Source organism: Peromyscus californicus, unplaced genomic scaffold, assembly GCF_007827085.1.
Source record: "Peromyscus californicus insignis strain IS unplaced genomic scaffold, ASM782708v3 Scaffold_22__1_contigs__length_63687245, whole genome shotgun sequence".
NCBI lineage: Eukaryota > Metazoa > Chordata > Mammalia > Rodentia > Cricetidae > Peromyscus > Peromyscus californicus.
The window spans coordinates 21,699,459-21,723,003 of NW_026294525.1; the positions used below are offsets into that span (position 1 = coordinate 21,699,459).

At 43.0% G+C, this 23,545-nt stretch overlaps 1 protein-coding gene across 9 annotated transcripts in view; it reads left to right on the top strand.

Annotated features, from left to right (window-relative positions):
* Plagl1 (PLAG1 like zinc finger 1) overlaps nucleotides 1–23,545 on the top strand; it is a 43,893-nt gene that overhangs the window by 7,025 nt on the left and 13,323 nt on the right. For 3 of the 9 annotated variants that reach the window (XM_052751058.1, XM_052751053.1, XM_052751055.1), the window contains exons 2-4: nucleotides 8,142–8,182; nucleotides 16,300–16,331; nucleotides 20,375–20,447. The gene's annotated coding sequence lies outside the window, so the exon portion shown is untranslated. Of the gene's footprint in view, nucleotides 1–8,141; nucleotides 8,183–16,299; nucleotides 16,332–20,358; nucleotides 20,448–23,545 lie in introns of all 9 variants that reach the window. The other 6 variants (XM_052751059.1, XM_052751054.1, XM_052751056.1 and 3 more) reach the window with 2 other exon arrangements.

Sequence of the window (23,545 nt, forward strand, 5' to 3'; positions counted from 1 at the left end):
AGTATTCTTATATACTCTGCTTCGTTAACATCTTATATAGCCATGGTACAGTTACCAAAATAAATTAACTAAACATTGGCATAATCCCTTAAGCCATAGACTCTATTCAGATTGCCAATTGTCTCGTGAGTGTCCACGTAGCTCGTCACATTCAGCTGTCACATCCGTGCTTTGTTCCTATGGCAATTTCTTAGTCTTTGTCACCTTCCCACTTTTGGAGGATCTAGATCATGCATGTTGTAGAATATCTTTTAATTTAGACTTGTGTACTTTCCCAGTTATGTTGATGTCATGGATTGGGGTATAGAATAACAGGACAGTAGGAATTAGCCATTGTAACTGTAGAGGCTCCTACCTTGTTTCTAAGTTAAATGGGAGTGCTGTGCCCCACCGGGACTCAGTGCTATTGAGTCACAAATGAAAACGGATTGCATTAAGTCCACCTGGATCTCGGAGCCCAGTTGTTTCTGTTCATCTACTAGTTCTCCTTTTGTTTTGTAGTATAATCTTGGGGAACTGTTTAGCCTCTCTGTAGCTTAGTTTTTTCCATCTACAAAATATGGAAAACAGGGGATCTCTCCTGCAAAGTTGGTGAGAGTATTGAGTGAATATATAGTAAGAGTTATGAATTGTTCCTATCCTCTAGGAAGCATTCGTTTTGTTTTCTTCTTTGATTTCTTAGCATGTTAAGATTAGTTTATTTTAATCATTGCTTAGTCATCAAGCCAGCCTATGGTCTTAAGTAAACCTTGGACATGTATCTATGATTGGGATTTAATAGACTTTCTAGTGTAATACTTATGAGTCATAAAGCAACTGTTCTTTGACTGTGGCAAAGAACATAATGAATGATAGATTCCCAAACCAGTATTGCACAAGAACTTGGCAACCAAGATGGCAAGCTTCCAGGCTTTGTGGAGCAATTTTTATCTGAGTCTTTTGATACGCTAGAGATAGAGCTAGCTTCCCGCTCTACAGAAAGGGAAAGTGAGTCTACCTTTTATTGAGTTATCCATACATTGGATTTCTTCATTTTGTGTTTAGAGTTTTTGAGAGAGAGCCATCCACCAGCAGTATTTCATGCCAAGGAGTGTGTTTTGCTGGTTTGAATGCATTCACATCCTTGAGAACTTCAGGAGTCAGTAAGGATTACCTTGAATACTGAGAGATGGACCTACCTGTACCAGTGTGGGAAACGTCATTCATCTTTTTGATTGACAGAACTAAGCTTTTTAACTTCTTCCTCTGTTTGCACGCCTATCAGCCCCTTAGCGTTAGGCCCCTGTGTGATTCGCTCCGCTGTACAGTTTTCTTCCCTCCTCATCGCGTGGGATGACTACTGGCTAAGACACTCTGGCTTCCCAGTTCTTCTGGGCAGAGTTTCTTTGTTCCTAGCCTGGCAGTTGCCCCTCTGTGTTCACTCCCGGCTTTCTTGTCTGGCCTCCCCATATGTACTGCTTCTGAGACTGGGTCCAGTGGTCAGGTGGCCTTCACGCCTCACCAGTTCCAGAAGATCCCCTCTATTGGGTCAATAGATACATTCTTCTCTTTGTCATTTCCCCTACCTTTAATACATTCACCTCAACTAATTTGCAACTGACACCTTCTAGGTCCTCTTCTGAGGATACGCTGTAATCCTTCTAGCTAGATCAGAGCCCTATTATTTGTGATCTATCATTCTTCTTAAATTGTTAGCTGTCATCATCCATCTTTTTTTTTTTTTTTTTTTTTTTTTTTTTTTTTTTTTTTTATCTAAATGTCATTTCCAGCTGGTCAGGTTCTTAGAGATTCTATTCAAACGCCCTGCATGGTACTTAGCATACAAAACACTGTTGCTAAATAGCTCCCCGCTATTAAATGCCCATGATAATTGTGCTTGGTTTTGCAAGGTAAGGGGTATTATCTCTGTTTTCAATTGTGAAGAAACTCAGGGAAGAGATCAAGAGGCTTGCCCAACACCATATAGTTAGTAAGTTGCCAAACTGGTTTGCTCTTGCTTGTTTATGCTGGACTGCCTTGGTGCTAAAAATAAATGGCCAAATAAATGAAATTACGGAGCAGAAATATTTACAGCAAAGCAAACACGGAGGTGGCTGTCCTTCATTGCCAGGGTCCCTTCGAGACCACACTCGTGTGGACTAACCAGCAGACACTGGCTTCCTTTAGATTTCTGGTCTAGTTTTTACTGTTACTGATGGATAAGTTTTCAATGTTCTTCACTGGGCTCAGAAAAACCAAAGGAACCACACTCTGTTCTATATTTCATTGTTTCATTTTTTTTTTTTATGTGTTCTTGCAGTGCTGGGATTTAAACCCGAGGCCTGGAAAATGCTAGGCAGGTCCCCTGCCACAGACTTAACAACTTCAGCCCAATTTCCCCAACTTCTTTATGTTTTTCTGTTTTTTTGCTTTGCTGTCTTTGGGCACCATGGCATTTGTATTACCCCCCCCCCCCCCACACACACACACAACACACACACACACAATAAATACATGTTAAGTCTGTTGAGCTTGGCATGTTGGTGGACATCCCAATATTTTGGAATCTGAGTCAGGAAGTCAGGAAGATCAGTAGACTTGCTCAGTGAGTAAAGATGTCTGCCACCAATTTTGATGACTTTGACCCTGGGGACACGGTGGGAGGCAAAATCTTAACTCTACCATATGTTCTGTGGCCATTACATGGGTGTCATGGTATGTGCCCCCTGCTTTCTGATTAATAATGTGAACAGAAAAAAAAAATCTGTTAGGATTATTTGTCTGGGAACTTGAACTCTTCATGATAATTAAATTAAAAAAATAATTTCCCAAACATTAAAAATGTTAAACTGGGTGTGTTGGCTCACATTGTAATCCCAGCACTCAGGAGGTAAAGGCAGAAGGATCAGAGCAAGTGATCTTTCATTTCTTCTGTTTCTTGTGAGACACTAATCCTTTGGAATAGAGACCCACCCTTCTGGCCTCATCTAAATTTAACTACTTCTGGACCAGTGCTGTCTTTAGGTGCATTCTCACCTGGGGTTACACTTTGACATAGGGACTGTGAGGGACTCGGACTCATTCCATCAGTACCTGAGTCATCCACAGATAGAGCAGTAAAATGTTGAAATGGAGATTAGCTGCTTTCGTGTTTATGATGCTGTCTCTCAGCCCCTATCATATATCTCTCAGGCGTAATGTCAGTTATTTTTTACAATGCCATTACTTTGGCTCCTGGTTGAGGTTTTGAGCGCTTGTGTGAGGTGGAGCTGTTCATTTGGCTGGCCTTCTGTAGAGTATGTCTACATCATATGCTTTTAGTGTAATACCTTGTTGCACTCTAAAGAGGTGGTTCAAGCTGCAATCTAGAGAATTGCTTTTTAAAAGCCCACGAAAGATGCTCACAGCCCCAGAGGATGCTGTGTAGAACATAGGGACATGCCATTCAGTGTGAGGTTTTGAAATCTGTGATGTACAGGAAAATTAGGCACTCCTGACATCTCTTTGGATTTATTAAAATAATATACAGATCCAAACCTAGTCTTTGATTTTTTTTTTTTTAATTTTAAGTTTATACTTGAAAGAGTCATTGATTGACCTGTAGCAAGTTTGAAACAGGATACCCCAAAGGAAGCAAAATGTTTCTTCCTGGCCTCTGAGTCTGTCTGGTCATTGTTTGGAGCATCTTCCTGTTCTCAGTCACATTGGAAGTGGGGGTTAAAGCAATTGCCTCACTTGGGGACTAACCAACTTTTTTTTTTTCACTCACTTCCTACAAGTGGAAGTGTGAGGGCCAGCCAAAGGGTCATTTTAACACTTCAACGGAGAGGCTTTTGTCTTTGGCAGCACAATAGACTTCCAAACTTGGATGGTTTCTTATGTCTTTATTTATGTATTGTATTTTCAGGCTGTCCTGTATGCTAATAAACATACCCTTGATTTTTTTTCCTTTGGATATGGAGTCCAGAGATGAATGCCGTAGATCTGGTGTCTCAGTTCTATGGCTCCTCTTAGACTGTCAGTGAAGGTGTCTGGGTCTCCCTGGCTTCTCTTAGGAAGCTTAGCCTTTATGTAGTCCATTCGCTGCCATGTGTCCTGGAGGCAGTTTAATTTGGCAACATTTTCCTAAACTTAGGCCCTTCCCAATCTTTCTGACATCCTCTCTTAAGTGGGTCTCACCATGCAGTGAAGGCTAGCCTTGAACTTTCGATGATGGTCTTGACTCAGCCTCCATGCCTGGCTCCCATTCCTTTTTTTTGAAACTGATCCAGTTTTTCTGAACTCAGCTTTTTTGGACTCCCTTTTGAGAAGAATGCATCAGTGACAGGTACAGACTTCCAGTGTTTTGGTTTTTTCCCCCCTTTCTCTCAGAGCCAATGACAAACAAGGTCTTTAGGCAAGGAGATCTATGCCCTGTCCTGCCAGAGGCAAAGGCTCAACCCCATGTCTTACTGCTATATAAAACACAGTAGCATCTCTCTGTCTCTTGAGGTCGGTTGCCTCATTGCTTCCTGACCACTAAATGAAGATTATGTATATTTGGAGTTTCGCTAAAGCAGAAACCTACTTCTGGTACCATGTTCTATATAGTCAGGATGGGTTAAAGTCATCCTGTAATAACAAGCTATTCACAATCTTCAGTGACTTTACTCAAAAGTTAATTTAAAAAAATTTTTTTTTTTTTGCTCATACAAATATCCACTATGGATTTGTTCCATGCAGGGAGACTCAAGTCTTCTAACATACCACCATCTTATAGTTGTACGCTTCTTGGAATGCTTGGTCTTCTTGGCTACGTGGCGGGGAAATTATGTTTGATAACTCTTTTGCCAGTAGCTAACCTGGTTATTCATAGCCTAGAACTAGTTGCATGGTCCTGCCTCACAGATTGTGCAGCTGGAGAAGGTCTAGAAGGAAGCATGGATTCGAGGCAGATCCACTGTTCACCCAGGCCTTGTGGAAGTTCTGAGAAAGCACAGTGTCTTTGTGCCTAGAAAAATGAGGGTAGGCTGTGGGGTGACTGCTAGGCCAGTCCCAAGCTCCATAATGCTTAGTCAGCTTTGAGTTAGAGCTAGGGGAGGTAAATGCCCTGATCACCTCAACTGAGGATCTTATCTTGACAATGCAAATCCTCACAGTCCCATTGTGATAGATTAAATAAGCTTCTGAGACCTTATAATGAATTTGCATCAACTCTAAATTCTCTTATCTCATGGAGGTAGTAGGACTGGGTCATAGATCTCAGAGTGGCTCTCTTATCATGTCACCATCCAATGGGAACAACTAAGAGAAAGGAGCCATGATAAAGGGCAAGGAATCTGTGGTCAGGAATCTAGGTGATCAAAGTCAACTGCTTGCTCTGCTTAGTGTGAGACAGGGAAAGATTTTTATTCCCTTTCAGCCATGGTTGAATTTTATTAAGGAAATAGAATCACCTATTCCTCAGGTTGCCAAGAAAATTAATTTACACAAATAAGTTAACACCGAAATATAAGTAAAGAAAGGTCCTTTCTCAAATAAAAAATAATAAAAAAAATTAGTGCTATTCTGAGGGATAAGTCTGTGGTTTTTCTGCAGGGAGGATGATATAAGAGAGGAAGGAGGTGTAGGGGTGTTTAAAGTCTCTAATCTGATGTCCTGAGAGAGTGCTTTGGGTCAGCCCTGGGCTCCCAGGTAGCTCCAAGGAAGGTCTTTTCATGCTCAACCTCATGACCTCTCTTAAGTGCCAATCTCCCAATTTTTAAAAGGAGGATAAGAATTCCTTGATGGCATTAATAAGCATTCTTTGACAAAGTGTTTCAAAGAAGGTTAGGAAATGAGTAGGAAGCAAGGCAATGAGGATTTTCTAGAAGCTTCTCTGAGAAAGGATGGAAGTTGAATCAGAGCTGGAGGGCACCATTAGGTCAAGGAATGTTTGTGTTTAAAGTTGGGACATGCCGGAATATGTTGTATAGTGGGGGCGTGTGCTGTAGTGGAAAGGAAGGGAGTGATAAAGCAGAGAAAACTGTGGAAAGATGGAGATGGGCTTCTGGTTCTAGGAGGATGTTCTCCTGTGGTTGGAGGGAAGTCTGTATGTTTAGAGTTAGAAGGGTGAGAAACCCTCGTCAATTGCTTTTGTTTCCTCTGTGAACCATGAGGCAAGGATGTTGGTGGCCATGTGTATAAGCATTGGGAGTAGAAAGGGCAGCTGGAAGAGAAGAAATGTGTGGAATGACCACAGTATGGGGAGGCATTATGATGTTGGACAGTCTCTGGAGTCTTTGTGACCGTAAGCAGACAGTGATGAAGGCCTGTTTCAGTAACTAAGAGCTACTAGAAAGTTTAGTTAAATACATTAACTAATAATAACTTCTATACATGGAATAAAATATAAGCATTTTAAAGCTACTGAGAGATTAAAATGTTGATGAGGTAGAGTCATCTCCGTCTCTTAAAATGAGGAATGAGAATATGTGGCCTCCTGTGGAGGTGAAACTCATCATACTCCCTTGTTTTTATGTATAACTTATATGCACAGCAACCAATGCTAGTAATGAGTCTGCCTCCCTTGGCCACCTCCTGACCCTAGACCATTAAGGAGACATTTGTAAACAAAGGCTAGCCCGAGGATCTGGGACAGGACATCAGTGGCTTATTGGATAGGTACCTCTTAAGTATTGTTGAATTGGCCAATTTGCCACAGCTATGCATAAATGTGTTGTTTGGTTTTGCACGAGAAAATAGCTGCTAATCTTCAGTAATAATGCTGTGTCATTAAGCTAATAAACCTACAGAAATTCTGTCCTGATCAGTATTCTGCTGAATTATTATCATTATCTAGACGTTACCTTTAGGCTTTTAGATGTAGCTATTGGCTGAAGAGCCTAATTTTGAAGCTTTTTATCGGTGACTGAGAATTTCACTTCTCATCATCACCTTGGCTAGTTGAATGAGCTTTTTCAAAGGTCAGCCTGGCTACGTGTCTGCGACAGCCTGACATCACTGGGATAGCGATTCAGGGGCTGCTGAACAGTTCGTTGTTCTAATAAGGGTCTTCCCGTGGGCTCTATTCTTTGGGTTTTGTTTTGTTTTGACCATTTTCTATCATTTTGTGTTTGAATAAAGAGCTATTTTCATTTTGTAAATTACTGTTTGGGATAATGTGGCGCACACACTTGGGAGGCTGGAATAGCAGAATTGAGGCCAGTCTTGGTTATATAACATGTGTCTGTCTCACAAAAGAACAAAACACTCATGTCATTATTTGGGGGCATTTTTTCCCCCTATTCAATTTCTCTGTGTTAAGGTAAAGCCTAGCCATAATTGGGAATTTTGTGGTGACAACACAGCATATCTTAATGTTATTAATATTGATTCTCTTGAGGGATAGTTGAGCCTGGATGCCAACTCTCTGATCCCAAACACTGCTAGGATAGCCATAGAAAACTTATTCAGCCTCCCAGGGTCTTAGTTTCCTCCTGGGTCACACAGGGGTGATAACGCTATGTATATTAAATGAAGTAATATGTAAAAGACCTACATGGTCTGATGGTAAATGTCTGAAGGTTTCTTGTTAGAGATATGTTGAAAATATGAGAATTTAGAGAACATATCCACTTTCACTGTTAGGGTTTTGAAATAAATGGTTTATCCTGCAATAGCAATGGGAAGAAAGAAAATTTGTTTTCTGAACTAAAACTGATTCTAATGCATAAAAACAGAATTCTTTAATCATGATTTGATATACCACTTGGTAATAGTCTCTTAAGTATGAATGATGCCTTTATTTTTTTCTTAATGAGTGGATGGATGTTTAGTATTAAAACACATCAGCTTGATGAGGGTAGTTATGCCTGTGACTGTGAAAAAGCCGTGTGGGAGCCCCCTGTGGTTGTGGACCTACTCTAGATCTTGACTTTGGTGATGTGATCCTATAGGAGAGTTGTACAGAAGTAAATGCACACCTCTGATCAAACTGGAGAACTCTCAAAAGATTGAATTGTGTTAACCAAGTTTTAGTTGTAACATTTAATAGTTTTGTGAACTCTTGATGCTGGGGGAAACTAAGTCAAGGCCGTCTTAAACAACTGAACTCAAATCTCCAACAGTCTCAAAAGTCACTCATAACCAATGCACGCTCAACGTCTGTAGGATGCTCATGGATACTTTTTGTTTGCTTCCAGGTTGCTCCGGCCTGATTTCGTACCCAGTGTCATTGGCTTTTGTAAGTTGATATTTCTTTTTTTTCTTCCATTTAAAAAAATTCTTCCTCCCCAGTATTTTGCCTTCTCTCATCACAGGGGGACATGTTTGACTCTAGTACCCTTTGCCACATAATGTCAGTTAACATCCTAAGAATAAGCATGGTAAGACAAAAACTTTGGAGACTGTATCACGTGTGTCTGGTTTCTGGGACCCCCAAGATAGGTGAGACATGACTTTTCAGCACAAAAGTCAATATATTGATTTAGGAACTGTCAGAAGATGTTGCTATCATAATGAAAATAAAGGCACCCTGGGCAGCAACAGTAATTGGTATCTTTAAACTCAATTTACCTTATGAAAGTCTTCTGTGTCAAAATCAAAAATGGTACAAGGGTGATTGTTAACTGAGAAACAAGGATTTAGAAGGAAGCTTTATTATAATATGACTCCCATATCTGTAGTTTAGAAAGATTAGATGGATAGATGGATAGATAGATGGATGGATGGATGGATGGATGGATGGATAGATAGATGGATAGATGGATAGATGGATAGATGGATAGATGGATAGATGGATAGATGGATAGATGGATAGATGGATGAATGGATGGATGGATGGATGGATGGATGGATGGATGGATAGATATGGAAATCAGAAAGTTGGATGTGAGGACGGGTTGTTGAGAGTAGTACCATGGTTGGTTATTAAATGTAGTTATGGATAGAGGGCTTCAGTGGGTAGTTATATCCAGAGAACATGGTAGCTGGGTATAATGGGAGCAGTGTGAGGTCTAGAGACTGAACACTTGAAGCTTCCACTCTGCTACTGTTACGATTTCGGCAAGTCCCTCCACCTCACTAGAGCCCATTTTCTTCCCCTCTGAAAAACAGATTCATAATGTCTCAGGTAGTTATGAGGAAGAACAAGTTGTAAGATCTCCATTCTTTGCAAATGCTTCTGAAAGGTAGGCAGATGAATTGATGAGTGTGCCTGACCCTTGCCACGGGTTTTCTTTAAGTAGTACATTTCATGAGCACTTTTGAAAAATAATTTGATTTAGAGGAACTTAATGAGTTTCCAGAGAACCTCTATTGAGTCAGAGTGACCTATAATTACATGAAGCTGTTCGTAAGACTGGCTTCCTATAATGAAGCAAGTTCTTGTGGCATGCTAATTTCACAGTACCTTGTAAAAAGATTCTTGACAGATATTTCTGTCTCCATTTCAGAGGGCTAAGAAGACAGAGACGTTAGTGTAACCCCTTAACCTAAAATGAGTCAGTGGCCAGATTTAGCTTCAGCATTATTGATGTAACAGCCACTTTTCTTCGTCACAAGTCACCTTTCTTTCCTCCCCACTTTTTAGTTTTCGGAGACAGGGTCTCATCATAGAGCCTAGGTTGGCCTTGGACTCGTGGCCCAACAGCCCCAGTGTCTGAGTGGCACGCTGAGATGTTAGGTGTGTGCTATGACAGTCTACCCTGGCTGATTTCTGTCGCGCCCTGAAAGTAAGCTCAAGCCTTTCACAGAGGGCTGTTCAGTATCCTCTGTGGTGCCTCTTCAGTAGGTAAAGAGAGACAAGAATCAGTGAGTTGAGGGCTCAGGAAATCTGTGGTGAGCCCCGGGGACAGCACTGACGCTTGGTGTGGCCCTGTGGGAAGGGGGTGCTCTGCGTCAAGAAGTAGTAGCCTTTCCCTATCTTTCTTTCCCATATTGTTTATTTTCTTTTCAGTTTAGCAATTTTGAAAGGTAACCCCATCTCTCCTCGTGTTTACTCAGGGTGAGTGACAGACATGGAGTGAGCCACAAGAAAATGAACACATTTCATGAACAGGGTTCTGGGAGGGTTGCGTCAAAGGAGCAGTTCTGAATTCAAGGGCAAATTTAGAAACCCTTTTAATTATGTTTGTTCAATAGAGGTAACCCCCCTTGGGAAAACACATTTTCTTTTAGACTCCCTCTGGTTCACCCTGCTCCTGGCTAGCCCTCTTCACTCCCACAAATGCACAAACACTCTTTCACACACAGACCGCTATTGAGGACCTGGTTAGCCAGCTTGGGTGATTCCCTGGATCAAAGAAAACAAAACAAAAAAAAAAGTAACTGTTCCATCTGCAGTCCCACTTCTGATTTGCAAACAGAATTTATACAAACCATGCTCCTCTTTGAGCTGTGTGGCCTTCCCTGGGGGTCGTGCTTTTGGGAAAGCTTAGAAATTAGAAATGGCAGTTTTCAGTTGGAGCGAACAGGAGCTTGCTTGCTGGGAGTAACAGGTTTGCTGTAACACAGGAATAGATGGATAAGGGCGGCACATGGGGCCATCCAGGGCACCTTTACAACTTTGGGATTAAAGTTTCCAGAGAGTTTGGGTTCAGTGGCATGAAAAATTTCAGACCATTAAGTGAGATCATCGCTCCTAAAGATACAGGATGGAGGAAGAAAGGGAGAGTGAGACCGAGAAGAAGCTTATTTATGGAATGTCAGAGGGCCATTGAGGCCCAGCAGGCCCTAGAAGCCTAAGACTTCCCTCAGTGCTTGTTTTCTCCCTCTGACCTTGGATGAACTAGTGAGCAGTATATTATGCCAGACGATTGTGTCGGTTTGTCATGGTTAGCATTCTGGACTGTCACTGGAATGTAGAAAACGGATGAATTTGAATGGAACCATGAGGTGGTCTGTCGGGCCCTCTCTCCTGGTCTCAAGGAGACCTGTCGCAGTTTGTCTGGGCTGGGCCTAATGAAAGCTTTGGAGGGAGAGAGAGGTAGGCCTTTGATCCCTTTGTTTCAGCTGCTCCCTGGGAACTCGCTGAAATCAATGCCCTGTTTTCCTGAAGGAATGAATGGCTCTGTCTAACCAGCTTTGTAAAGCTGTAGGGAATTCACTGCTTCTGTTTATTGACAGCTGAAAGGGGGCGCATGGGGTGGAATGGACCTTCTTGTGAAAACCAGGCACAGGGAAAATTAGACCTCAATTTAACACAGAGGAATTTGGAAATTCACCCCAAAGGAGCCGGGAGTTTCTCATGCTTACGTTAGAATGACTTAAGTTTGGGGCTAGTGTGCAATGAACAATGGAGACTTTGTCACAACTATGCTATAAGTAGGAATATGGTCTGCATAATGAATGATGGGAAGTAGAAGTCCATTCAACAACCCCCCCCCCCCCCCGTCTCTTTTTAAAACACAGACATAAAGACAAATGTGAACCGGGATATAATCAGGTGATGCCTTTTTTTATGTTAGGAGAAGCATGAATATTATTACATATGACTTCTCCAAAGTTTGTTTTTCATTTTTTTTGTTTCAAAACATCTTTGAACTTGAGCTCTAAGTTCATGCCAGGGACTCAGACCGACCATCCCATGTTGTGTGATTATTGTGGGAACATAATGATTACTCATCAGAAGGTTTTTATAGTCTTAGAATGTTGTAAATGGAAGTGTGTGTCAAATGTTAATGAGACGGAGAGTGGAGCGAGCTAGCTCATGGAATAACAATAGTTTATAAGTCTCAAAATGACTACCTTCCTTTTCAGAACATAGTAAAGAAAATTCTCCAGTTTATCTCGAGGAAATATCTCACTCTTTCCTAGCTGTCTCCCCTTACTTGCTTCATTTCCCAGAAAGAATTTATGACTTTTTCCCTTGGCCCCGGCCCTTTGTGCATACCTCGATCGCAGCACTTACCACATCCCCCATAGCTCTTTGTTTAGGTGCATTCTCTTAGCTGGAAGGAAGGCAGCTGTGCCGTATTCATTTTTATATCTTCAAGCCTCGCAAAGCTCTTGGCTCACTAAATGTGGCTGAATGAATAGGGATTGATGGCTCCCTGTACATTCCTGTGAATGTAATTACTTATGCAGGCTTCAACTGCAAATACTAAATTTTAGGAAAACCTGATTGGTCTATTGTACCTGATCAGTGCTGTTACTTTAAAAAAAAAAAAATCTTCCCTTTAGGGAGCATACCCAACACTGGTGTTTTTTGGTTTGTTTGTTTGTTTTGTTTTTGCCTTAGTGAGTTTGTGGGGTGCCTTCAGCCCTGCTAGGAGGAGGCATTGTCCTTTGTGGGGGCTAGCTTCTGTTTTCACTCTTTCCTGAGAGATTCTTGGGGTCATGTATCGATACTTTCATGAGGAGGATGAAAAAACTTTGAAGAGTTCTGCAGACTTTCACTTGACTAAATGTTGTGTGGCTCCAGGAGGCACTGGGATTTGATCCCGTAACTGTGCTCTTCACCACACTGCTTATAGACTCGCTAAGCCAGAGACCACTTCGGGACTAACCACTGGCTTGAAAATGGCAGGGTGACATGTGACAAAGACATCCATGATGTCCCTGAGCTCATGTGTTCTTTGTACCTAGACATGTGTCCACACATACCATTTCTGTTCCCCCTCAGTGCCTTTTCTGGCTTTTCCATTATGTATCCCTCTAAGGTTGCTGTCACTCCTGACGTGGCCTCTGCCTCCAGTGTCCTCTGGGCTCATCTGTCCCCTGCATAGGAAAGTAAATATGTCTTCACTAAGCTGTCAGGTGCCTGCCCACTCAACTCTCCCCTGGCCAGTCTCAAGTCAGCTCTTGTTTGCTCCCTGAGTCGAAGCTCACACTAAAACCTTCCACCTCTCCCACAGTAGAAGGGGTTGTCATAACATTCCAGAAAACACTGTCAGACACTTTGATTTGAGGAACCCCAGGCCCCGAATGGAAACTAGAATTGGGGGAAAAAAGGTTGGGAACTTATGAAAAACTCTTCTTTTAAAAAGAAAACCAACCATGAGTGCTTCGTGCACTCATTTCAAGATAATGGCCCTGAGTCCAGCCTTAGATTTCCTATCCAACATTTTTGTGGGGTTCCCCTCCATATGTATTAGTTCTCATGTGCTGCATGCCTTTAATCCCAATACTCGGGAGGCAGAGGCAGTCGGATCTCTGAGATCGAGCCAGCCTGGTCTACAGAGCAAGTTGCCGGACAGCCTTGGCTACACAGGAAAACCCTGTCTCCAAAAAACAAAAGAAAACAACAACAACAAAAAAGATTATGGATTAGTTCTCTGTCCAACCCATTTTAATGGAGAAAAGTGATAGGTGTGTCCATTTAAATTCCTGTTTTCCAACCCACTCTATTTGTAACCCACATACTTTGCCCACCACCACATTCAGGAGAGAAAAGTTAGCCAAATCCAAAAGTGCCTAGTGAACTGCTTCAGTATGTCTTGTGAGGGACTGGGTGATACTTGTGAGACCAATTCATTCCAGGCCTATTTGTAATTGGTTTCAGTCATTAAATATGATACCAAATTAAAAAACACAGCAAGTGCTGTTACACTGCTTAAGAACTAGGGAATCTTTTCATATATGACGTACAGAAACAGGCCACAGTAGTCATTTATTTTAAAAGCTTACGTTAAGAGATGGGATAATGATCCGCACTGTGGGAGAGTGATTGCAGTGAATCAATTTGTTTCTTTTCATTGTGCATATTGTGCCCGAATAAGTTATTAGCACCTCTTTGTTATGAGATTACCCTCTGTACAAGATCATTCTTGGTACTTTTTGGTACCCGGACTCTGTACCCATCACTCTGCCCCTAGAGGTATGTGATGTATATTCTAATAACATCTCTGCTACAGCAGATATCCCCACTTTACAGGAAAATTCATGGAGTTTAGAGTTATACATTGTGGCTAAGGTAACACACCTTCCAAATTATAGAGTCACCATTCAGACCTAGAACGATCCACCTCTCAGACTGCTGCCATTTCTGCTACACTCCACTGTCTGCCTTGGGGTCTACAAAAGAACATTGCTCTCCGTTTGCTTCTTTAATCTTAGGAGCATAACTTTATACTAAGTTGGATATGTGTGTCCCACAGTGGGATAAAATAATAATAAAAGAAATTATTGTGCCAATTTTAGATATGAAAAATTCCTACCTAAAGAATATCATTAAAATTACTTCCTGGGACTAGAAAGATGGTTCAGTAGTTAGGAGTGCTTCCTGCTCTTGTAGAGGGCTAGGACTCAGCTCCCAGCACTCATGGCAGCTCTCCCAGGGGATCCAGCACTGTCTTCTGACCTCTGTGGGGAGTAGGTTTCCTATGATGCACTCACATACGTTTTGGGCAAACATTCATACACATCACAAATAAGTAAATCTTTAAAACTACTTCCCATCTCCATTAGCAATTAAAAAAAAAAAAAAGGAAAGCAGTGAATATTCTCAGAGGGGAGTGTTGAATATTATTAAAATTAGCCAATGTAGCACACTTCCCGATTGGTATTTAAAACAATACTGGAAATGATGTGTGTTTATACCATAACAAATGTACTTTATTGAGAGAATAACATAATTGACCCATTACGTAGCATTTACCAAGGTAAAATTCTTTCTTTTTATCTCAGCAGCAGGAATTAAAAGTGATTCATAAAGCGCGCACACAATCACCATGTAAATTGGAGCCACATTAAGATCACAGCCATTTTAGGTGGTTTTCTCTAAACGCTTCTCATCTGGCCCATCTATTCAGTTCACAGTGCGTCGGAGAACTGCTGGTTATGATTCACAGAAGAGTGGCAACTCTGTAAATGGTGTTATAGAAAAACCGCAGAATGGTTCCGTTATTTATTTTCATTTTTATTTTATTTTTTTGTGGGCAGTGTTTTGTTGGTGGTAGTGATATTCCGCCTGCCCTCCCCATGGGAATTACTGTTTACCTGTTATAATGTATATAGCGGTGATGAATCCAGAGGCATAATCTCTGCCTACAGTGTGCAGTCTCTTTCTGGAACACAAGCCTGAGCACACTGCTTTCCTGATTAAAAACTTGAGTGGTTCGGATTAGGCAGGTCTCTTGGCAAGTGACAGAAACTAACGGGACCACTGAGGAATTCCAAACAGGCAGGTGACAGGAACGTCCTGGCATGTCAGTAAGACCCACCCTGATAGGGCTGTTGTAATTTAGAATGAAGGAGAGCTAGTCCAAAAACGCAGGGACCAGTGTGGACCTCAGTCTCCAACATGTGGAAATCGCCCTTTGGTGGCCCTGACTTCAGGCTTCTTGCTCACCAGGCTGGTGGGATGTTTCAAAGAAGCCGCAGAAAAGTTCTGTCTGGACCAGTACAGTGGACTGGTCTTTTCTTTAGTATTCTTGCCATTTGTTCCCCCCAAGGTTTTAGGTACCACAGATGGGAGAGTAGTATCCTTAGGTGGCTGCCCTTGTTACTGGGGGCGGGGTGTGCCACTAACTGGTTCTTTATTGCCTTCCTTCTGGGTCTCAGGAGGCGGGGGATGCAAGTGACCATAGAGACTAGACTCTATGACCAGAGTGGTCCCACTTACCCCACTTGCCCAGTATCTTAACTTCCACATTCTCTTCCTCTGCCGTCTCTTCTTGAGTACAGTTTAGCACAGGCCCATTCCTCTCAGAATACAGAGAGCTGGGGCTTTGGGTTCTAGTCCGAGTGGACCATCTTAGCCGACTCCACAGTGTCACTCACTGTTCCACAGGGACATCTTCCTGTGTCGGGTCATCTTCCCACATGTGCCCCACTGTCTCCACATACTCTTTAGCTATAGAGCATGTTGAGGGTTCTGCCATTCCAAACATTCCACTGTGGCCATGTGTCCTGACTTACCCCAAACCCTCTTCAGCTTTTATCAAGGCCTTTGTAAACCTCTTCTTTAGGTCTCAGGCATCCAGCCCCAGATTGAATTGGAATTTGCTTGGAAGATCTGCCTGACCTCAAACCCTGAACACTGTCCCCTTCCCCCAAACTCAGACATGGTGTTAGTGCCTCAAGTGTCTTTGAATCGACCCACCTGGTTTCAAGTACTTTTTTTTTCTTCTTCTCTGTGTTAGGGGTAGAATCTCCTGTCTCCCAGAGCACCTCGGTTCTAGCTCCCATTATTTTCATCGTAGGGAAATCAGTTGACCACTCCCTGTCCCAGCTTGTTGACTAGGAAGCCTGTCTAGCTTAGGAAATAGGGTTTCCTGGACCTCAGCCCGCAGTTGCTCTGGCCCCTACCTCTTGCCTCTTCCAAGTAGATTTCCCTCTGGTTTTTGTTTGTTTGCTTTTAGCAATTCAGAGCTTTAGATAAAGGCCTTAGAATAACACCATATGCCTTTCCCTTTCTAGGTATTTGCATAGGAATCAGAGGAGTTAATCCTGTGAGTATACTCTAACATTAGCGCACCATCCCGGGGCTTCCTGCTCTATTTGCTTTAGGGTGCGAAAACACCGGACTGCCCCAGGCCACCCTACCTTCAGTGGCTGTGCTTCTCTCTGCAAACCCAGGTGGCCTTTGTTGTTTGGTTTTGACAGGTTGGTTTCAGTCCTAGAGGTCCTAGTCTAAAGGAGAGGCATAATTCTAAGGGAGAGTTTTGGCTCCTTCCTGAGGTGGCACCAGTAAATCTGAGTCTCACTGAACACGGTCAGTCACCATCACTGAGACTACAGCCCCCAGAATGGCAACCTAAGGAATGCCATCTAGACCAGTTTTAGTTTCCTTGCTTACACTAGCGGAGTGTTTTTTCTTGAACCAAGAGAGAGATTTTCATGGCGCCTGGAAGGTGAGGAACTGACCCTCTGCCCTTCCATATATCACAGTACTGCTGACTTGAAGCCTTGCAGCTGTCGGCCACAGGGCTGGGAGTGGAGGCTGGAGTCCTCGGAGAGGTCAGCTTCCCTCCCTCACACGGATGCTCCCACGCAGCTGTCTGGTTAGGGATCTTACCCCCAGCCCCCTTGCTGCATGGACAGATTGCATTTTCCTTTCTAAACTGGGTCTAGAGTGACATGGGGAAGGGAGGGAAGAGTCTCCCCCCCACATCCATCCTCCCTTCCTGAGTTACTATAAGTCCTGCTGAATTCCTGTGACAGGTTTAAATGTTAACAAATGGACTTTAGGTCTTGCCTGTTTTCATCTGGGAGAAAATATGAAAGATTGGAAAGCTTCCACCTGTTTAAAATGAGCTAGAGAGGACCCCTGTTGGCAAAACAAAATAAAATTGCCAAGTTTCCCACCATGCTGATTTAATGGCCACAGGAAAGGCGCTTGGACGGTAGGGGATTGTATAAGAAGAAAACAGATTTGAGAAACAGTAATAAGCACCCACGATCTATGCAGCATGATTACGTGGGGGAAAAAAAAAACCAAAAACAAATCTAAGGTGAGTGCAGAATTTCTGACTGTGTAGAGGCCTAGAGGTTAGAGTGTCGGAACAGCCTTTCAGATCACACACCCAGTTCAGCTGTTGCTGGTTACAGGGCCCAGCACGTTAGCATATTTGCAGGTCTTCATTTGTCCAGAAATACAACAGGAGTACTGCTCACTCTTGTGAGTTTTCAGGGGGCTAAGCACTTAACACCCGGCCCTCCCCTGGTGAGCATCCAAGAGTCTGCAGTTGTGACTGTACAGTGGTGTCCCTAGCTAACTTGGTCGACAGTGGAGAGGAGCCACAAGAAGGTTTGGAGGGGAAGTCTCTGCTCTAGAAGATTCGTGATCCATGGAAGGAAGAAGCTTTTGGGATTTGTAAGAGAGTTCAGGACAGTGATTTGGGAGGCCTCCGAACTCAGGACGTATTTGAAACCTTGAGTCTTATGAATGGGGAATACAGAGATTATTCTAAAATCAGAGAGCAGAGGCCAGATAATGAGGTCCCTGGATCTATTAAAATTTCATGTGACCCTTGGTCAGCCTGCCCCTCTGTAGCATCTTAAAAAAAAAAAATCCTTTGGAAGAGAATGTGGTCTCCCCTAGGGTCTCTTCCAAGATAGAATCACTGTGATAGGACTTAGTTGTCTGTAAGCTTCCCAATTGGTGGACCCCACTGCACATGAGATCATAGTTTTTAAAAAATAAAAAAGACGTACCTGAGAGGCTTTCCCAAGCAAACCCTATACACCTTTACATGAGAGAGGAGTTTTACTGAAAACTAGAGCAGGTTTTCCAGTGTCTGGCACTGCCCAATTCCTTCTCACTCAGACCCTTAGAAAAAATAAAAATTAAAAAAAAAAAAAAGTAAGTTTCAAGCATTTGCTTAACTCAAGCCAGGAGTAGCTCAACATGAACGAGCTGAAACTGGAAGAAATCCCTTTGTTCAATTGGAGCTTTGGTGAATGCTCAGCCAGTAGAGAACCCAGTTCATTAACTGGGGAAAAGGTACATTCTAAAATGTAAACATACCGTGAAGGCAGAAATACACGCTAGAAACCATACACTCTAGGTTGGTGAAGCGTCCATTTTTGTTGTCCATGAATGGCATTAAAAATCCATTTAAAATAATGTAATTCTGTTGACCACATGCCAAACTCCCTTCTTAGAAAAATGTGGTTTTTTTTCTTGCTCTTCTGGAACTCGGGACACCGCCTTAACATTGTTTAATTTCACAGGGTCATTTTCACCTCATGTGGTTTTTTTTTTTAATTGACATTTGAAAAGGATTTTTCTCAGCTTTTGCAATATAAGGCCTGAAAAGTGACATTCTGTCTAACTGAGATGGGTGTTTTTTTTTTTTTTTTTTTTTTTTCTTGATGGTCTCATCTCTGCCACGTTACATTGTCGCATGATGCACAAGATGGTCCCCTGGGCCCTGTCTGGCCTGTTCCAGGTTCTCCCCCTCATTGTTCAGTCTGTGTGTGTGAGGCAGTGTTGAGTGGGCAGGTGGTGAAGTCTGAGGGGCTTGATTCCCTCCCTTCCAGGGCTCCCCCTTTCACTGCTGCTCATACTGTGCAGCTGAAGAATAAGCTCCTCTGCGGGTCCGCTGAGGCCAAGTATTGTTGAATGCAGAAAGGAATGGCTTTCTCTTCATGATGATTTGAATATTTTGACAATAAAGCCAAGCTACTCTACTGCCTGGCTTGTGTACCTCGTGTTCTGTAAGCTCCTTCCTAGGCAGCAGACTCGAGTCCCCTCCTGTCTGAATACATAAATCAGTATTGTCCGCTGGGGAGATGGGCAGACTCAATGAAGAATCATCCAGACTAATTTTATTCTTTTGCTTTCATGTGTTTTAAATCTCTTGGGGGAAAAAAAAAGTTAACACAGGCCTCTGGGGACCACCCAATTAAATGACCACAGTCAGCGTGGAGCGTTGTGAGATGAGGTGAACCATGTACATGGTCTGTTTACATGTGCAGACTGAGGACCAGATGGAAAACAAACAGATTCAGACAAATTCATGGTCACCTCCAGTTTTTTTTTTCCTGAACTGTATTTGATTATTTTTTTTCAAACTTGTCTAAAGAAAGCTACAGTTTTTCCACTTTTTAATTTAAAAGGATGTTTATATACAAAACAAACAGACGTAACCTTTTGATCAAATTAAGAGAACAGGCGGTCAACTGAATAAACACTTAGATGAGAGAATTAGCTTTTCACAATCAATCGTTTTCATATTGGTTAAGAAAATCGAGGCATCCTCCCTACCCACGAAAATCAATTTGGCAGAATAGTCTGAGTTGGAAAAGGCCAAGTCATGGACTGGATTGATGAACAGGGATGTGTGTGTGTCTGGTGGTACAAGGTTGGTGTGAGGACCAGGTTACTGAAGACTAGGGAAAGAGATCAATTTCCAGGGCCCTGGTCATGCTCTTTCAGTCTGCTGATTTGTGAGGTGGCCTTGGAATTTGTTATTTTTTTTAGTTTTTATTAAAACAAAAAGATTTCCTTGCTAATTCTAATGCATAGTCAGGTTTAGTACCCACTTAACTGCATATTCAATTTAGGGATGTCAGCCTTTCTGCAAATTTGATAAATCTATATGCTTACATAAAACTCCTGTTGCAAATGCATGCCACCCACTCACTGCTTTCTTTTGATTCATAATTTGTTTCAGGTTCTGTTACTGCATAGATTTGCATACCTGTTTTACGGCATTTTAATATTGTTGTTTTAAAAGAAACACCATTTCCTCTGAGTGCTGTTTTGAATATTTTATGTAAGCAATTTCATATGTTTTTTTTTTCCTGCTTGCAGAAAGCAGGGGAAAACTTCAGAGTTCTAATGTAGTTGCATGTAGGACAAAGGATATACTTTAAATTAAGACCATCAATTGAGATACTTGAGACGGTGTAGGGAACTGCCTTGATACCACACTGGGGTGGGGGTGGGGGCAATGTGCTCTCAAAGAAAGTTTCAGGTGGTAGAATCATGGGGGAATGTTCTTCTAGCTCCATTCCCTGACGATGTCCAAGGTGTCTTTCCTTACAGGTTCGAGTCTTCAGACAGACTTCTAGAGGACTCCATACCTGACCAACAGCTGACATTCCTGGTCGTGCAGAAGGTATGAAAATTTAAAAATTATTCCTCTCTGGACATGTTTAATAAGAATTGCTCGGAGCTGGATGTGGTGGTGCACGTGCCTTTAATCCCAACATATGGGAGGCAGAGGCAAGTGGATTTCTATGACTTCAGCCTTCCTGGTTTATAGTGGGAGTTCCAAGCCAGCCAGGGACACAATCTCAAAACACAAAGTTGCTTGGAAGCACATGGTAAACTCAGGGATGCAGGGATGCAATCGAGGTGCAAGATACCTCGTAAACGGCACAACGCTTTAGGAGTCTTTTGTCAAAGCATCAGTCTAGTCTACATCTTAGGGACTCCGGTGATGCCATTAGCAACTTTTCACATCCTCTGCGGCCCCCTTACCCTGTCTGCGGCCCCAGCTCTACCTAGCAGGTCCGTGACATTTTCTGCTGATAATCCAGACAGTTCAAAAACCCATAGACTGATGACAGACCTGTGTACTAAAGATGTTGTCCAGTTTCTCTCCCCTCATGGAAGAGGATCAATCATAAACCCAAGGAGGCTGACTGCATTCAGCCAGGGAGCCCACTACCCATTGGAGAGATTGATCTGGAAACATTGGTAAAAAACTATGGCTGAAGGGCTGTCTGCTCACCCAGACAGCTTGCGTGGGGAATAAAAGAGCGCATGGCTTAGCTCAAGCTTACTGGAGTAGCCTCTGCTCTACACTATCCTCATCAGAACCATTGCAGAAGGTTAATCCTTCCCAGGAACTCACCATGTACTAGGCACTTTCTTAGTCTAGTATCTCATTAGTAAGGACAGGGAAATCAGTTCATTGAGTGTCAAATACAAGCACTGATGCCTCTAGCTGTATGGTAGGGCTTTGTGTAGAAATTAAACTGAATACCGTGAGAAGGCTTTATGAGCTCAACTGACACACTATAGTATTGTTTTAAATATTTTGTTTCCTTTGGAAAGACAACTGTTACTAAATACTATTTTGATTCATTAACCGAGAACTTGAAATTCATAACCAGGAGGGTCAGCACTATCTGCCAAGAACCGGCAAAGGCCCAGGGAGTTGTTAATTAGTTTGGGGAGGCTAGAGGAGAGGAGTCTTGACTCGTGTCTTCTGTTTATAGTGTACATGACTTCAGAGGACAGAGTATGTGATAGCCAGGGAGATCTGGAATGTGTCTGCCTGGGATTCAGGCGAGAGCCGGCAGGCTGAAGACAGGAAAGGAGACAGCTCTCTTAAGGGCCTGAAGGGGACAGGCCTAAGCAGGATGTGTACCAACGTGGGGAAGGCAGAGAGGCTTAGGGGGAGGCTGTGGGTTCCTGGGAAGGGGCAGCCTGTATGCCTCAGTGGGAAGTTGGGCTTATTGTAAGCAAGGTGCCTGCCCTGTTGGAGGCTTGGCGCTCAGAAAGGCAGATGGGGCCGGCTGTGCAGGAGGAGGGACCACACATGTGGATTGCTCCCACAGCTACTTAGAGAGTTCACATTCTTCCCCCCATTGAACCGGGTATGATTGTAATGGTCTGTTACACAAACAAAGGACCCAGAGCCGCCAATGGGGGAGGAAAGAGACGTAAGGTTAAAAAAAAAAAAAAAAAAAAAAAGACGAGGCCCGCCTCGCTAGTGCTTCTCTCCTTTTAAGCTTTTCCCCCTTTTTAGAGAAGGCCATGCAGGAGCTTAGAAATGTTGTCTCCTTCTTCTCTTTATCGTCCCTTTCTTTCAAAGCAGAAACCCAATAAAATGTTTACCAGCTTAATAAAAAAACACAAAGAACGAGACAGGGAGAGCTGTGAAGGTCCAATGATTAAATACTTCTACATTTCAGATTTATTTCTAGATGAACAGTTTGCTTGACAGATTAAAGAACATTCACTTTTTTCATAGCACAGACTCAAAGTTCTGGATAAGCCATCCACGGATAGAGAGCTTTTTAGAAATAATAGCGTACGTTGTCATTTAAGAAGTGCCCGTCAAATGTGTGTCTGGGGTGATTTGGTCCTGGACTCAATCTTGTGTGGAAAAAGATTCATCAGGGGCTTCTGAGCAGGGCCTCGGATTTCCTGTTCCTTTCTGATAGTCATGCAAGAGAGAGCAATGACTGATGGCCTTTCTGTTAAGCAGTCTGCTGCTGCCAGGCCCTGACCTCCACAGACTCCCAGCTCCCCCGGAGATAAGTCTTCTTTCCTGTGCCTGAAGGGCCTCCAGTCTGGACTCTTGGGCTGCACTTTCCCTCACCTCATGCCCCCAGGCAGGCTGAACCCTGGGCTCCCCACCGCCATCCCCTGTCCATCCCTCTGCTCTTCCCTTTTTCCTCCATCTCCAGCACACGGCTCCTCCCTTTCGTCCTCCTTGTATATGGTATAAACAGCCTACTTGGAGGCTATCAGAACTTGGGCTGTGCAGATATTCAGCAAAAGCAGCAAAAAAAATTATACCTTCTGATCATCCAGACTAGCCTACAGGCACGTGGGTGCCCACACTCTTGGTCCCTTCCTGTTTATCTGGAGAGATCACTGTCTAAGGCTACACTGACCCACTCAACTCTTGTTGACAGTGTAGATTATAAGTTTCTTCCAGATACTCTTAACTCATGGATCTGGCTTCCCCTTGTCAGTGTACCCGATTGCTTTTGTTTTTCTCAGTATTAGCTATAGAAGCGCAAGGGTCTAAAGGCCAGTCAGAAGGGATTTGCAGGGAGGGCACAGGGAGAGGAGGCATATGTTCTCAGCTGTCACAAAGGAACAGTCTCCATCCCTGACTTTGATGTTCAGATATCTGCTTCTAATACCAAAGGCTTTTGTCTGGATTGGCGGGCTTGCTCTGCAACCCCGTATCTCACACCAGGCTACCTAGTCTCCATCAAGAAATAGTCTTAAAACAAAGATGACCCTTCCCCGCTTCAGAGCGAGTCTGGGACTCCACACTTGTCTTCCTGGACGCACCTGTCTATTGGGCTCATTTGAAACATTCACCCTTTTCTTCCTGAATCCTCCATTTCAGAATTCAGTGTGCGACGAGGTGGGGGGGTGGAGGGTCTGCAAAGGTAGCTCCTCTCTTGTTTTCTTCCGTCTCTCAACCCTCAGAAGGCCATGACACTGTGGGGATGGAGCCACCCC